We start from the raw sequence: 16,636 nt of genomic DNA on the forward strand, positions 1-16,636 counted from the left end.
ATTAAATATTTTGGAATTATCACAACACCAGAATTTAACATTGATACAATACTATTTTAAATAATATATTTAAAACACACACATACATATAGTGTGTGTATATAAATATATATATATTGCAGACCATAAGTTTGGACACAACTTCTCATTCAAAGAGTTTTCTTTATTTTCATGACTATGAAAATTGTAGATTCACACTGAAGGCATCAAAACTATGAACTAACACATGTGGAATTATATACAATGATAAACTATAAACTATATATACAAATATGTCTTATATTCTTGGTTCTTCAAAGTAGCCACCTTTTGCTTTGATTACTGCTTCGCACACTCTTGGCATTCTCTTGATGAGCTTCAAGAGGTAGTCACCTGAAATGGTCTTCCAACAGTCTTGAAGGAGTTCCCAGAGATGCTTAGCACTTGTTGGCCCTTTTGCCTTCACTCTGCAGTCCAGCTCACCCCAAACCATCTCGATTGGGTTCAGGTCCGGTGACTGTGGAGGCCAGGTCATCTGGCGCAGCACCCCATAATTTTCCTTCTTGGTGAAATAGCCCTTACACAACATGGAGGTGTGTTTGGGGTCATTGTCCTGTTGAGAAATAAATTATGGTCCAACTAAACGCAAACCGGATGGAATAGCATGCCGCTGCAAGATACTGTGGTGGCCATGCTGGTTCAGTATGCCTTCAATTTTGAATAAATCCCCAACAGTGTCACCAGCAAAGCACCCCCACACCATCACACCTCCTCCTCCATGCTTCACGGAAGGAACCAGGCATGTAGAGTCCATCCGTTCACCTTTTCTGCGTCGCACAAAGACATTGCGGTTGGAACCAAAGATCTCAAATTTGGACTCATCAGACCAGAGCACAGATTTCCACTGGTCTAATGTCCATTCCTTGTGTTCTTTAGCCCAAACAAGTCTCTTCTGCTTGTTGCCTGTCCTTAGCAGTGGTTTCCTAGCAGCTATTCTACCATGAAGGCCTGATTCACACAGTCTCCTCTTAACAGTTGTTCCAGAGATGCGTCTGCTGCTAGAACTCTGTGTGGCATTGACCTGGTCTCTAATCTGAGCTGCTGTTAACCTGCCATTTCTGAGGCTTGTGACTTGGATAAACTTATCCTCCGCAGCAGAGGTGACTCTTGGTCTTCCTTTCCTGGGGCGGTACTTATATGAGCCAGTTTCTTTGTAGCGCTTGATGGTTTTTGCGACTGCACTTGGGGACACTTTCAAAGTTTTCCCAATTTTTCGGACTGGCTGACCTTCATTTCTTAAAGTAATGATGGCCACTCGTTTTTCTTTATTTAGCTGCTTTTTTCTTGCCATAATACAAATTCTAACAGTCTATTCAGTAGGACTATCAGCTGTGTATCCACCTGACTTCTGCACAACACAACTGATGGTCCCAACCCCATTTATAAGGCAAGAAATCCCACTTATTAAACCTGACAGGGCACACCTGTGAAGTGAAAACCATTTCAGGTGGCAAGAGGTATCTTGAAGCTCATCAAGAGGGTGTAGAGTTTCTTTTTACCAACCTTAACTCCTCTTAATAAAAAAGTGCTCTCTAGAAATTTAAATGATAATGTTGTAGCTAAATTTAAGGATGCTATTTCAGCTGCCTTTGTTTCTGTTCCATCCCCTAACCTAGTTGAAAACTCCTATAATCACTTTAGTCCCTCTCAGCTAGATCAGTTTGTAGATAGTGCGGTGGATTCACTTAGAGTTACTCTGGATTCAATCGCTCCCCTAAAACAGAAGCCAATCAAACGACAGAGATCAGCTCCATGGTACAATTTAGAAACCCGTACTCTAAAACTAACGTCACGTAAATGTGAAAGAATTTGGCGCTCCACCAAAACGATAGAATCTCGTTTAATTTGGCAAGATAGTCATAATCGATATATGAAAGCTCTACGGCAGGCCCGCACTGCCTATTACTCGTCTCTTATCGAAGAAAATAAAAACAACCCTAGATACCTCTTCAGCACTGTAGCCAGGCTGACAGAGAGTCAGAGTTCATTTGAGCCATCTATTCCTTTAGCCCTTAGCAGTAATGATTTCATGAGCTTTTTTAATGATAAAATTCTAAACATTAGAGACAAAATTAGCAACTTACTACCTTTACTTAGTGCAGATTCCTCCTATATTTTCGATTCGGCAGAAACGGCTCCAAATTCTGATACTAACCTCGATTGTTTTTTTCCAATTAACCTCGCAGAACTAAATTCGATTATTTCTGCGTCTAAACCGTCAACTTGTCTTTTAGATCCAATCCCAACCAAGTTGTTTAAGGAAGTCTTTCCTCTAGTTAGCAGCTCCATACTAGATATGATCAATATATCTTTAGCTGCAGGTTATGTACCCCAGTCATTTAAAGTAGCTGTAATTAAACCGCTCCTTAAAAAGCCTACTCTTGATTCAGGAACTCTAGCTAACTATAGACCTATATCTAACCTTCCTTTTATCTCCAAGATCTTAGAGAAAGTGGTAGCTAATCAGTTGAGTGATTTTCTCCACAACAACAGCTTGTTTGAGGAGTTCCAGTCGGGATTTAGAGCTTACCATAGCACTGAGACTGCACTTGTTAGAGTAACAAATGATCTTCTGTTAGCCTCAGACAGGGGACTTCTATCTGTGCTTGTCCTGTTAGATCTTAGTGCTGCTTTTGATACAATTGACCATCAGATTCTGTTACAGAGACTAGAACAATTGCTTGGAGTTACAGGGACTGCTTTAAGTTGGTTTAGATCCTATTTGTCAGATAGATCTCAGTTTGTGCATGTTCATGATGAGTCCTCTTTGTACACCAAAGTTAGCCATGGAGTGCCTCAAGGATCAGTGCTTGGTCCGATTTTATTTACATTATATATGCTTCCTCTAGGTAGTATTATGAGAAAACACTCCATGAACTTTCATTGCTATGCAGACGATACTCAGCTCTACATAGCAATGAAGCCAGAAGACGCCAACCAGCTTCGTAAACTAGAAGCCTGCGTCAAGGACATCAGGACCTGGATGACCAGAAACTTCTTACTGCTCAACTCAGACAAGACTGAAGTTATAGTGATTGGTCCTAAGAACCTTAGAGAGACTTTCTCTGCCGATATGACGGCCCTTAGTAGTATTAGTGTAGCCTCTAGTACCACTGTTAGGAACCTAGGAGTTCTGTTTGATCAGGATATGTCCTTTGATTCCTACATTAAACAAATTTCAAGGACAGCTTATTTTCACCTTCGTAATATCTCTAAGATCAGACAGATCCTGTCACAAAATGATGCTGAAAAATTAGTTCATGCATTTGTTACCTCCAGGTTGGATTACTGTAATTCTATTTTAGCAGGGTGCTATGGTAAATCTCTAAAGACCCTCCAACTCGTCCAAAACGCTGCAGCTCGTGTTCTTACTAGAACGAGGAAAAGGGACCACATTACTCCTGTATTGGCTTCTCTCCATTGGCTCCCTATAAAATCTAGAATAGAATTTAAAATCCTTCTGCTCACCTACAAAGCTCTAAACGGTCAGGCACCATCGTATCTTAAAGAGTTAATTGTACCGTACTATCCATCAAGAACATTACGCTCCCAGAATGCAGGCCTGCTCGTGGTGCCTATAGTCTCTAAAAGTACTATGGGAGGTAGAGCCTTTAGTTATCAGGCACCGCTCCTTTGGAATCGTCTACCAGTCGGGGTCCGGGAGGCAGACACACTAGGTACTTTTAAGAATAGACTTAAAACTTTTCTTTTTGATAAATCTTATAGTTAGGGCTGGCTTAGGACCAGCTCATAGTTATGCTGCTATAGGCTTAGACTACCGGGGGAACTGGCACCAGGATCTCTTATCTCTCTCTCCCTCTTTCTCTCCCAGCTTTCTCACCTTATAGTAATAAGATATGTCTATAGTGACAAGCAGTAGCTTGTCACTATCTTTGTATTCTAACCTCTCCTTTTGAGCTCTCTTAGGTTCCTTGAGCTCTCTTAGGTTCCTTGGGACTGTTGGTGAGGATGGCCTGCCCAAACAACCCCCCCCCCCTCCCCCTGAGGATGGCCTGCCCAGAACCCCCCCCCCCCCCCAACCTATCCCATCCTATTCTTCTTTCTGCATCTTGTCCCATCTCCCCCATCCCATTTTCAAGCCCAGCACAGTTTAGCAGATGGCTGTTCCGTCATGGGCCCGGGTCTGCTGAAGATTTCTGCCTGTTAAAAGGAAGTTTTTTCTTGCCACGCCATGACGGATTAAGCTGGGCTCTTGTAACATAGCCATCAGTAAGGTCCTTTACCTGCTTTTTGTAAACATAACGATGAGCATGGTCTTGTTACCTGCCCTTTTGTTAATGTTAACAGACAAACAGTAAGGTCCTTTACCTGCTTTTGTAAAGTGTCTTGAGATAACGCCTGTTATGAATTGACGCTATATAAATAAAGATTGATTGAGATTGATTGATAGAGTGTGTGCATAGCAGTAATCAAAGCAAAAGGTGGCTACTTTGAAGAACCTACAATATAAGACATATTTATATATATAGTTTATAATTATATATAATTCCACGTGTGGAAGGCACACTGATGCCTTCAGTGTGCCTTCACACTGAAGGCATCATAGTTTTGATGCCTTCAGTGTGAATCTACAATTTTCGTAGTCATGAAAATAAAGAAAACTCTTTGAATGAGAAGGTGTGTCCAAACTTTTGGTCTGTACTGTATATATATACATATTATGGGAGAGATCTTGTTTTTGTCACCACCAAACTTTAAACTGCCTGAATGACAAAAAGGGGGAGTTGGTGTATTTATACCTAGTATACAGGTCTCATTTGAGCTCAAGACCCCCGTGGATGTTACACAAATACACATTTTACTGACCTCTTCTTCTTCTTCTATGTTGCCTTTGAAACATTTTTTATTACTCTCTTCTTGAAATGAGTCTTTAAGAAATGTTTTAAAAATATGTTTTTTGTTTTCTTACAATGTTGGTTTCATGAACAGGCCTATTGAACTTAACTGTAAGTCAAGATGCCATAGAAAAAGAACAAAACCAGGGAGCTGGCTTTGTGACTCCTGTGTGTGTGTGTGTGTGTGTGTGTGTGTGTGTGTGTGTGTGTGTGTGTGTGTGTGTTTAACAGACATTGATGTTGCCTTTTTGTTTTGGAGTTGTGCAAAGGGATTCTGTGTTGAATGGTTCAGTGTGACAATGACACACATAAACCCACTTTGTTTAAAACTTTAACATGAACTTATAAGTCATATACAATTACTAAAGAGTCCACAGAAACTTAAAAAAGTTACTTTTTCATGATTGACATTAATATTAGAGATTTCTCCACACAAACAGCTGACAAACTTAGCTTGCTTTAATTTTAGTTTATTCTTTAATTTAGTCTTGCATTGATTAAATTTAGTGCACACAGTTAATACATTGTAATATTTAACACTCATTTCTTCTCATTCCTCTTCTTATCTTGGATTTTTTGGCAGATCACAAACAGCTTAAAGGTTGAGGACTAGAATGCTAAATCTTTCTCATAGAGGACATAGGTGAATTCTCCATCAGAGGACCAGGCAGCTCATCCTTTAAAAAAGAGACAGAAACATGATCTCTTGCAGTGGACCACTCAGCTGGGTCATCATTTTCAAGAGAGAGAGAAGCTCAATCTCCTCCGGTGGACAACTCACCTGGGTCATCCTTTTCAAGAGACAGAGAAACTCAATCTCTTCCAGCAGACAACTCACCTGGGTCATCCTTTTCAAGAGAGAGAGAAACTCGATCTCCTCCAATGGACAACTCACTTGAGTCATCCTTTTCCAGAGACAGAGAAACTGAATCTCCTTGAGAAAACACACCTGGGTCATCCTTTTCAAGAGACAGAGAGACTCAATCAATCAATCAATCAATCTTTATTTATATAGCGTCAATTCATAACAGGCGTTATCTCAAGACACTTTACAAAATAGGTAAAGGACCTTACTGTTTGTCTGTTAACATTAACAAAAGAGCAGGTAACAAGACCATGCTCATCGTTATGTTTACAAAAAGCAGGTAAAGGACCTGACTTATGGCTATATTACAAGAGCCCAGCTTAATCCGTCATAGCGTGGCAAGAAAAAACTTCCTTTTAACAGGCAGAAATCTTCAGCAGACCCGGGCTCATGACGGAACAGCCATCTGCTAAACTGTGCTGGGCTTGAAATGGGATGGGGGAGATGGGACAAGATGCAGAAAGAAGAATAGGATAGGATAGGTTTGGGGGCGGGGGGGGGGGGGGGGGGTTGTTTGGGCAGGCCATCCTCACCAACAGTCCCAAGGAACCTAAGAGAGCTCAGGAGCTCCCAGAAAAAGGAGAGGTTAAAGTATGAAGATGACAAGCAGTAATAAGATATGAAAGCTGGGAGAGAGAGAGAGAGATAAGAGATCCTGGTGCCAGTTCCCCCGGTAGTCTAGGCCTATAGCAGCATAACTATGAGCTGGTCCTAAGCCAGCCCTAACTCTATGATTTATCAAAAAGAAAAGTTTTAAGTCGATTCTTAAAAGTACCTAGTGTGTCTGCCTGATAACTAAAGGCTCTACCTCCCATAGTACTTTTAGAGACTATAGGCACCACGAGCAGGCCTGCATTCTGGGAACGTAATGTTCTTGTCGGATAGTACGGTACAATTAACTCTTTAAGATAGGATGGTGCCTGACTGTTTAGAGCTTTGTAGGTGAGCAGAAGGATTTTAAATTCAATTCTCGATTTTATAGGGAGCCAGTGGAGAGAAGCCAATACAGGAGTAATGTGGTCCCTTTTCCTAGTTTTAGTCAGAACACGAGCTGCAGCGTTTTGGACGAGTTGGAGGGTCTTTAGAGATTTATCATAGCACCCTGCTAAAATAGAATTACAGTAATCCAACCTGTAGGTAACAAATGCATGAACTAATTTTTCAGCATCATTTTGTGACAGGATCAGCCTGATCTTAGCGATATTACGAAGGTGAAAATAAGCTGTCCTTGAAATGTGTTTAATGTATGAATCAAAGGACATATCCTGATCAAACAGAACTCCTAAGTTCCTAACAGTGGTACTAGAGGCTACGCTAATACTACTAAGGGCAGAGAAAGTCTCTCTAAAGTTCTTAGGTCCAATCACTATAACTTCAGTCTTGTCTGAGTTGAGCAGTAAGAAGTTTCTGGTCATCCAGGTCCTGATGTCCTTGAGGCAGGCTTCTAGTTTACGAAGCTGGTTGGTGTCTTCTGGCTTCATTGCTATGTAGAGCTGAGTGTCGTCTGCATAGCAATGAAAGTTCATGGAGTGTTTTCTCATAAAACTACCAAGAGGAAGCATATATAATGTAAATAGAATCGGCCCAAGCACTGATCCTTGAGGCATTCCATGGCTAACTTTGGTGTACATAGAGGACTCATCATGAACATGCACAAACTGAGATCTGTCTGATAAATAGGATCTAAACCAACTTAAAGCAGTCCCTGTAACTCCAAGCAATTGCTCTAGTCTCTGTAACAGAATCTGATGGTCAATTGTGTCAAAAGCAGCACTAAGATCTAACAGGAGAAGCACAGATAGAAGTCCCCTGTCTGAGGCTAACAGAAGATCATTTGTTACTCTAACTAGTGCAGTCTCAGTGCTATGGTAAGCTCTAAATCCCGACTGGAACTCCTCAAACAAGCTGTTTTTGTGGAGAAAATCACACAACTGATTAGCTACCACTTTCTCTAAGATCTTGGAGATAAAAGGAAGGTTAGATATAGGTCTATAGTTAGCTAGAGTTCCTGAATCAAGAGTAGGCTTTTTAAGGAGCGGTTTAATTACAGCTACTTTAAATGACTGGGGTACATAACCTACCGCTAAAGATATATTGATCATATCTAGTATGGAGCTGCTAACTAGGGGAAAGACTTCCTTAAACAGCTTGGTTGGGATTGGATCTAAAAGACAGGTTGACGTTTTAGACGCAGAAATAATCGAATTTAGTTCTGAGAGGTTAATTGGAAAAAAACAGTTGAGGTTAGTATCGGAATTTGGAACCGTTTCTGCCGAATCAATCTCTTCCAGGAGACAACTCACCTGGGTTATCCTATACAAGACATAGAGAAACTCGATCTCCTCCTGTGGAATACTCACCTGGGTCATCCTTTTCAATAGATGGAGTAACTTGATCTCCTCCAATGGACAACTCACCTGAGTCATCCTTTTCCAGAGACAGAGAAACTGAATCTCCTTGAGAAAACTCACCTGGGTCATCCTTTTCAAGAGACAGAGAGACTCAATCTCTTCCAGGAGACAACTAACCTGGGTTATCCTATACAAGACATAGGAAAACTCAATCTCCTCCTGTGGAATACTCATCTGGGTCAGACCTTCAAAGAGATAGAGAAACTCGATCTCCTACAGTAGACAACTCAACTGGGTCATCCTTTTCAAGAGAGAGAGACACTCGATCTCCTCCAGTGGTCAACTCACCTGGGTCATCCTTTTCAAGACAGAGAGAATCTCGATCTCGTCCAGGAGAAAATGGACCTGGGATATCCTTTATGAGAGATAAAGAAACTCGATCTCCTCCTGTGGAATACTCACCTGGGTCATCCTTTTCAAGAGAAAGAGAAACTCAATCTCCTCCTGTGGAATACTCACCTGGGTCAGACCTTCAAAGAGATAGAGAAACTCGATCTCCTCCAGTGGACAACTCACCTGGGTCATCCTTTTCAAGAGAGAGCGAAACTCGATCTCCTCCAGTGGACAACTCACCTGGGTAATCCTTTACAAGAGATAGAGAAACTCGATCTCCTCCTGTGGAATACTCACCTGGGTCATCCTTTTCAAAAGACCTAGAAACTTGAACTCCTCCAGTGGACAACTCACCTGGGTTATACTTTTTAAGAGAGAGAGAAATTCAATGTCTTCCAGGAGACAACTCACCTGGGTTATCCTTTACAAGAGATGGAGAAACCCGATCTCTTCCTGTGGAATACTCGCCTGGGTCCTCATTTTCAAGATACAGAGAAACTCAGTCTCTTTAAGACAACTCACCTGGGTTATCCTTTACAAGAGATAGAGAAACCCGATTTCCTCCTGTGGACAACTCAGCTGGGTCATCCTTTTCAAGAGACAGAGAAACTCAATCTGTTCCAGGAGACAACCCACCTGGGTTATCCTTTACGAGAGATAAAGAAACTCGATCTCCTCCAGTGGTCAACTCACCTGGGTCATCCTTTTCAAAACAGAGACAAACTCAATCTCTACCAGGAGACAACTCACCTGGGTTATCCTTTACAAGAGATAGAGAAACCCGATTGACTCCTGTGGAATACTCACCTGGGTTAGACCTTCAAAAAGATAGAGACACTCGATCTCCTCCAGTGGACAACTCACCTGGGTTATCCTTTTCAAGACAGAGAGAAACTCAATCTCTTCCAGGAGACAACTCACCTTGGTTATCCTTTAAAAAAGATAGAGAAACTCGATTTCCTCCTGTGGAACACTCTCCTTGGTTAGACCTTCAAAAAGAAAGAGACACTCGATCTCCACCACTGGACATCTCACCTGGGTTATCCTTTTCAAGAGAGAGAGAAACTCAATCTCCTCCTGTGGAATACTCACCTGGGTCAGACCTTCAAAGAGATAGAGAAACTCGATCTCCTCCAGTGGACAACTCACCTGGGTCATCCTTTTCAAGAGAGAGCGAAACTCGATCTCCTCCAGTGGAAAACTCTCCAGAGTCATCCTTTTCAAAAGAAAGAGAAACTCAATCTCCTCCTGTGGAATACTCACCTGGTTTAGACCTTCAAAAAGAAATAGACACTCGATCTCCTCCAGTGGACAACTCACCTGGGTTATCCTTTTCAAGAGAGAGAGAAACTCGATCTCTTCCAGGAGACAACTCACCTGGGTTATCCTTTACAAGAGATAGAGAAACCCGATTTACTCCTCTGGAATCCTCACCTGGGTTATCCTTTACAAGAGATAGAGAAACTTGATCTCCTCCTGTGGAATACTCACCTGGGTCATCCTTTTCAAGAGACATAGAAACTCGATCTCCTCCAGTGGAAAACTCTCCAGAGTCATCCTTTTTAAGAGAAAGAGAAACTCAATCTCCTCCTGTGGAATACTCACCTGGTTTAGACCTTCAAAAAGAAAGAGACACTCGATCTCCTCCAGTGGACAACTCACCTGGGTTATCCTTTTCAAGAGAGAGAGAAACTCGATCTCTTCCAGGAGACAACTCACCTGGCTTATCCTTTACAAGAGATAGAGAAACCCGATTTACTCCTGTGGAATCTTCACCTGGGTCATCCTTTTCAAGAGTTAGAGAAACTCGATCTCATCCTGTGGAACACTCACTTGGGTTATACTTTTTAAGAGAGAGAGAAACTAAATCTCTTCCGGGAAAGAACTCACCTGGGTTATCCTTTAGAAGAGATAGAGAAACTCGATCTCCTCCTGTGGAATACTCACCTGGGTCAGACCTTCAAAGAGATAGAAAAACTCGATCTCCTACAGTAGACAACTCACCTGGGTCATCCTTTTCAAGAGAGAGAGAGACATTCGATCTCCTCCAGTGGTCAACTCACCTGGGTCATCCTTTTCAAAACAGAGAGAAACTCAATCTCTCCCAGGAGACAACTCACCTGGGTCATCCTTATCAAGAGAGAGAGACATTCGATCTCCTCCAGTGGTCAACTCACCTGGGTAATCCTTTTCAAAACAGAGAGAAACTCAATCTCTCCCAGGAGACAACTCACCTGGTTCATCCTTTTTAAGAGAGAGAGACATTCGATCTCATCCTGTGGAACACTCACCTGGGTTATACTTTTTAAGAGAGAGAGAAACTAAATCTCTTCCGGGAGACAACTCACCAGGGTTATCCTTTACAAGAGATAGAGAAACTCAATCTCCTCCTGTGGAATACTCACCTGGGTCATCCTGTTCAAGAGACAGAGAAACACGATCTCCTCCAGTGGACAACTCACCTGGGTCATCCTTTTCAAAAGAGAGAGAAACTCGATCTCTTCCAGGAGACAACTCACTTTGGTTATCCTTTAAAAAAGATAGAGAAACTCGATTTCCTCCTGTGGAATACTCTCCTGGGTTAGACCTTCAAAAAGAAAGAGACACTCGATCTCCACCAGTGGACAACTCACCTGGGTTATCCTTTTCAAGAGATAGAGAAACCCGATTTACTCCTGTGGAATCCTCACCTGGGTTATCCTTTACAAGAGATAGAGAAACTTGATCTCCTCCTGTGGAATACTCACCTGGGTCATCCTTTTCAAGAGACATAGAAACTCGATCTCCTCCAGTGGACAACTCTCCAGAGTCATCCTTTTCAAAAGAAAGAGAAACTCAATCTCCTCCTGTGGAATACTCACCTGGTTTAGACCTTCAAAAAGAAATAGACACTCGATCTCCTCCAGTGGACAACTCACCTGGGTTATCCTTTTCAAGAGAGAGAGAAACTCGATCTCTTCCAGGAGACAACTCACCTGGGTTATCCTTTACAAGAGATAGAGAAACCCGATTTACTCCTCTGGAATCCTCACCTGGGTTATCCTTTACAAGAGATAGAGAAACTTGATCTCCTCCTGTGGAATACTCACCTGGGTCATCCTTTTCAAGAGACATAGAAACTCGATCTCCTCCAGTGGAAAACTCTCCAGAGTCATCCTTTTTAAGAGAAAGAGAAACTCAATCTCCTCCTGTGGAATACTCACCTGGTTTAGACCTTCAAAAAGAAAGAGACACTCGATCTCCTCCAGTGGACAACTCACCTGGGTTATCCTTTTCAAGAGAGAGAGAAACTCGATCTCTTCCAGGAGAAAACTCACCTGGCTTATCCTTTACAAGAGATAGAGAAACCCGATTTACTCCTGTGGAATCTTCACCTGGGTCATCCTTTTCAAGAGTTAGAGAAACTCGATCTCATCCTGTGGAACACTCACTTGGGTTATACTTTTTAAGAGAGAGAGAAACTAAATCTCTTCCGGGAAAGAACTCACCTGGGTTATCCTTTAGAAGAGATAGAGAAACTCGATCTCCTCCTGTGGAATACTCACCTGGGTCAGACCTTCAAAGAGATAGAAAAACTCGATCTCCTACAGTAGACAACTCACCTGGGTCATCCTTTTCAAGAGAGAGAGAGACATTCGATCTCCTCCAGTGGTCAACTCACCTGGGTCATCCTTTTCAAAACAGAGAGAAACTCAATCTCTCCCAGGAGACAACTCACCTGGGTCATCCTTATCAAGAGAGAGAGACATTCGATCTCCTCCAGTGGTCAACTCACCTGGGTAATCCTTTTCAAAACAGAGAGAAACTCAATCTCTCCCAGGAGACAACTCACCTGGTTCATCCTTTTTAAGAGATAGAGAAACTCGATCTCCTCCTGTGGAATACTCACCTGGGTCAGACCTTCAAAGAGATAGAAAAACTCGATCTCCTACAGTAGACAACTCACCTGGGTCATCCTTTTCAAGAGAGAGAGAGACATTCGATCTCCTCCAGTGGTCAACTCACCTGGGTCATCCTTTTCAAGAGTTAGAGAAACTCGATCTCATCCTGTGGAACACTCACCTGGGTTATACTTTTTAAGAGAGAGAGAAACTAAATCTCTTCCGGGAGACAACTCACCTGGTTTATCCTTTACAAGAGATAGAGAAACCCGATTTACTCCTGTGGAATCCTCACCTGGGTTATCCTTTACAAGAGATAGAGAAACTTGATCTCCTCCTGTGGAATCCTCACCTGGGTCATCCTTTTCAAGAGTTAGAGAAATTCGATCTCATCCTGTGGAACACTCACTTGGGTTATACTTTTTAAGAGAGAGAGAAACTAAATCTCTTCCGGGAGAGAACTCACCTGGGTTATCCTTTTCAAGAGAGAGAGAGAGACATTCGATCTCCTCAAGTGGTCAACTCACCTGGGTCATCCTTTTCAAAACAGAGAGAAACTCAATCTCTCCCAGGAGACAACTCACCTGGTTCATCCTTTTCAAGAGAGAGAGAAATTCCATCTCCTCCAGTGGTCAACTCACCTGGGTAATCCTTTTCACAACAGAGAGAAACTCAATCTCTCCCAGGAGACAACTCACCTGGTTCATCCTTTTTAAGAGAGAGAGACATTCGATCTCCTCCAGTGGTCAACTCACCTGGGTAATCCTTTTCAAAACAGAGAGAAACTCAATCTCTCCCAGGAGACAACTCACCTGGGTCATCCTTTTCAAGAGTTAGAGAAACTCGATCTCATCCTGTGGAACACTCACCTGGGTTATACTTTTTAAGAGAGAGAGAAACTAAATCTCTTCCGGGAGACAACTCACCAGGGTTATCCTTTACAAGAGATAGAGAAACTCAATCTCCTCCTGTGGAATACTCACCTGGGTCATCCTGTTCAAGAGACAGAGAAACACGATCTCCTCCAGTGGACAACTCAACTGGGTCATCCTTTTCAAAAGAGAGAGAAACTCGATCTCTTCCAGGAGACAACTCACCTTGGTTATCCTTTAAAAAAGATAGAGAAACTCGATTTCCTCCTGTGGAATACTCTCCTGGGTTAGACCTTCAAAAAGAAAGAGACACTCGATCTCCACCAGTGGAAAACTCACCTGGGTTATCCTTTTCAAGAGATAGAGAAACCTGATTTACTCCTGTGGAATCCTCACCTGGGTTATCCTTTGCAAGAGATAGAGAAACTCAATCTCCTTCTGTGGAATACTCACCTGGGTCATCCTGTTCAAGAGACAGAGAAACACGATCTCCTCCAGTGGACAACTCACCTGGGTCATCCTTTTCAAAAGAGAGAGAAACTCGATCTCTTCCAGGAGACAACTCACCTGGGTCATCCTTTTCAAGAGTTAGAGAAACTCGATCTCATCCTGTGGAACACTCACCTGGGTTATCCTTTTCAAGAGATAGAGAAACTCGATCTCCTCCAGTGGAAAACTCTCCAGAGTCATCCTTTTCAAGAGAAAGAGAAACTCAATCTCCTCCTGTGGAAAACTCACCTGGTTTAGACCTTCAAAACGAAAGAGACACTCGATCTCCTCCAGTGGACAACTCACCTGGGTTATCCTTTTCAAGAGAGAGAGAAACTCAATCTCTCCCAGGAGACAACTCACCTGGTTCATCCTTTTTAAGAGAGAGAGACATTCGATCTCCTCCAGTGGTCAACTCACCTGGGTAATCCTTTTCAAAACAGAGAGAAACTCAATCTCTCCCAGGAGACAACTCACCTGGGTCATCCTTTTCAAGAGTTAGAGAAACTCGATCTCATCCTGTGGAACACTCACCTGGGTTATACTTTTTAAGAGAGAGAGAAACTAAATCTCTTCCGGGAGACAACTCACCAGGGTTATCCTTTACAAGAGATAGAGAAACTCAATCTCTTCCAGGAGACAACTCACCTGGTTCATCCTTTTTAAGAGAGAGAGACATTCGATCTCCTCCAGTGGTCAACTCACCTGGGTAATCCTTTTCAAAACAGAGAGAAACTCAATCTCTCCCAGGAGACAACTCACCTGGGTCATCCTTTTCAAGAGTTAGAGAAACTCGATCTCATCCTGTGGAACACTCACCTGGGTTATACTTTTTAAGAGAGAGAGAAACTAAATCTCTTCCGGGAGACAACTCACCAGGGTTATCCTTTACAAGAGATAGAGAAACTCAATCTCCTCCTGTGGAATACTCAACTGGGTCATCATGTTCAAGAGACAGAGAAACACGATCTCCTCCAGTGGACAACTCACCTGGGTCATCCTTTTCAAAAGAGAGAGAAACTCGATCTCTTCCAGGAGACAACTCACCTTGGTTATCCTTTAAAAAAGATAGAGAAACTCGATGTCCTCCTGTGGAATACTCTCCTGGGTTAGACCTTCAAAAAGAAAGAGACACTCGATCTCCACCAGTGGACAACTCACCTGGGTTATCCTTTTCAAGAGAGAGAGAAACTCAATCTCTTCCAGGAGACAACTCACCTGGGTTATCCTTTACAAGAGATAGAGAAACCCGATTTCCTCCTGTGGAATACTCACCTGGGTCATCATTTTCAAGAGACATAGAAACTCGATCTCCTCCAGTGGAAAACTCTCCAGAGTCATCCTTTTCAAAAGAAAGAGAAACTCAATCTCCTCCTGTGGAAAACTCACCTGGTTTAGACCTTCAAAACGAAAGAGACACTCGATCTCCTCCAGTGGACAACTCACCTGGGTTATCCTTTTCAAGAGAGAGAGAAACTCAATCTCTCCCAGGAGACAACTCACCTGGTTCATCCTTTTTAAGAGAGAGAGACATTCGATCTCCTCCAGTGGTCAACTCACCTGGGTAATCCTTTTCAAAACAGAGAGAAACTCAATCTCTCCCAGGAGACAACTCACCTGGGTCATCCTTTTCAAGAGTTAGAGAAACTCGATCTCATCCTGTGGAACACTCACCTGGGTTATACTTTTTAAGAGAGAGAGAAACTAAATCTCTTCCGGGAGACAACTCACCAGGGTTATCCTTTACAAGAGATAGAGAAACTCAATCTATCCCAGGAGACAACTCACCTGGTTCATCCTTTTCAAAACAGAGAGAAACTCAATCTCTTCCAGGAGACAACTCACCTGGTTCATCCTTTTTAAGAGAGAGAGACATTCGATCTCCTCCAGTGGTCAACTCACCTGGGTAATCCTTTTCAAAACAGAGAGAAACTCAATCTCTCCCAGGAGACAACTCACCTGGGTCATCCTTTTCAAGAGTTAGAGAAACTCGATCTCATCCTGTGGAACACTCACCTGGGTTATACTTTTTAAGAGAGAGAGAAACTAAATCTCTTCCGGGAGACAACTCACCAGGGTTATCCTTTACAAGAGATAGAGAAACTCAATCTCCTCCTGTGGAATACTCAACTGGGTCATCATGTTCAAGAGACAGAGAAACACGATCTCCTCCAGTGGACAACTCACCTGGGTCATCCTTTTCAAAAGAGAGAGAAACTCGATCTCTTCCAGGAGACAACTCACCTTGGTTATCCTTTAAAAAAGATAGAGAAACTCGATGTCCTCCTGTGGAATACTCTCCTGGGTTAGACCTTCAAAAAGAAAGAGACACTCGATCTCCACCAGTGGACAACTCACCTGGGTTATCCTTTTCAAGAGAGAGAGAAACTCAATCTCTTCCAGGAGACAACTCACCTGGGTTATCCTTTACAAGAGATAGAGAAACCCGATTTCCTCCTGTGGAATACTCACCTGGGTCATCATTTTCAAGAGACATAGAAACTCGATCTCCTCCAGTGGAAAACTCTCCAGAGTCATCCTTTTCAAAAGAAAGAGAAACTCAATCTCCTCCTGTGGAATACTCACCTGGTTTAGACCTTCAAAAAGAAAGAGACACTCGATCTCCTCCAGTGGACAACTCACCTGGGTTATCCTTTTCAAGAGAGAGAGAAACTCAATCTCTTCCAGGAGACAACACACCTGGTTTATCCTTTACAAGAGATAGAGAAACCCGATTTACTCCTGTGGAATCAACACCTGGGTTATCCTTTACAAGAGATAGAGAAACTTGATCTCCTCCTGTGGAATACTCACCTGGGTCATCCTTTTCAAGAGACATAGAAACTCGATCTCCTCCAGTGGAAAACTCTCCAGAGTAATCCTTTTCAAG

At 42.6% G+C, this 16,636-nt stretch overlaps 1 long non-coding RNA gene across 1 annotated transcript in view; it reads right to left on the minus strand.

Annotated features, from left to right (window-relative positions):
- Window positions 1-142: 142 nt before the first annotated feature.
- LOC306842365 overlaps window positions 143-16,636 on the minus strand; it is a 59,462-nt gene continuing 42,968 nt past the window's right edge. Inside the window, exon 2 of the long non-coding RNA XR_013781729.1 lies at window positions 143-806. This is a non-coding gene — a long non-coding RNA (uncharacterized lncRNA). The remainder of the gene's footprint in view (window positions 807-16,636) is intronic.

The sequence above is a fragment of the Symphodus melops genome (genome assembly GCF_947650265.1).
Source record: "Symphodus melops genome assembly, chromosome: 21".
NCBI lineage: Eukaryota > Metazoa > Chordata > Actinopteri > Labriformes > Labridae > Symphodus > Symphodus melops.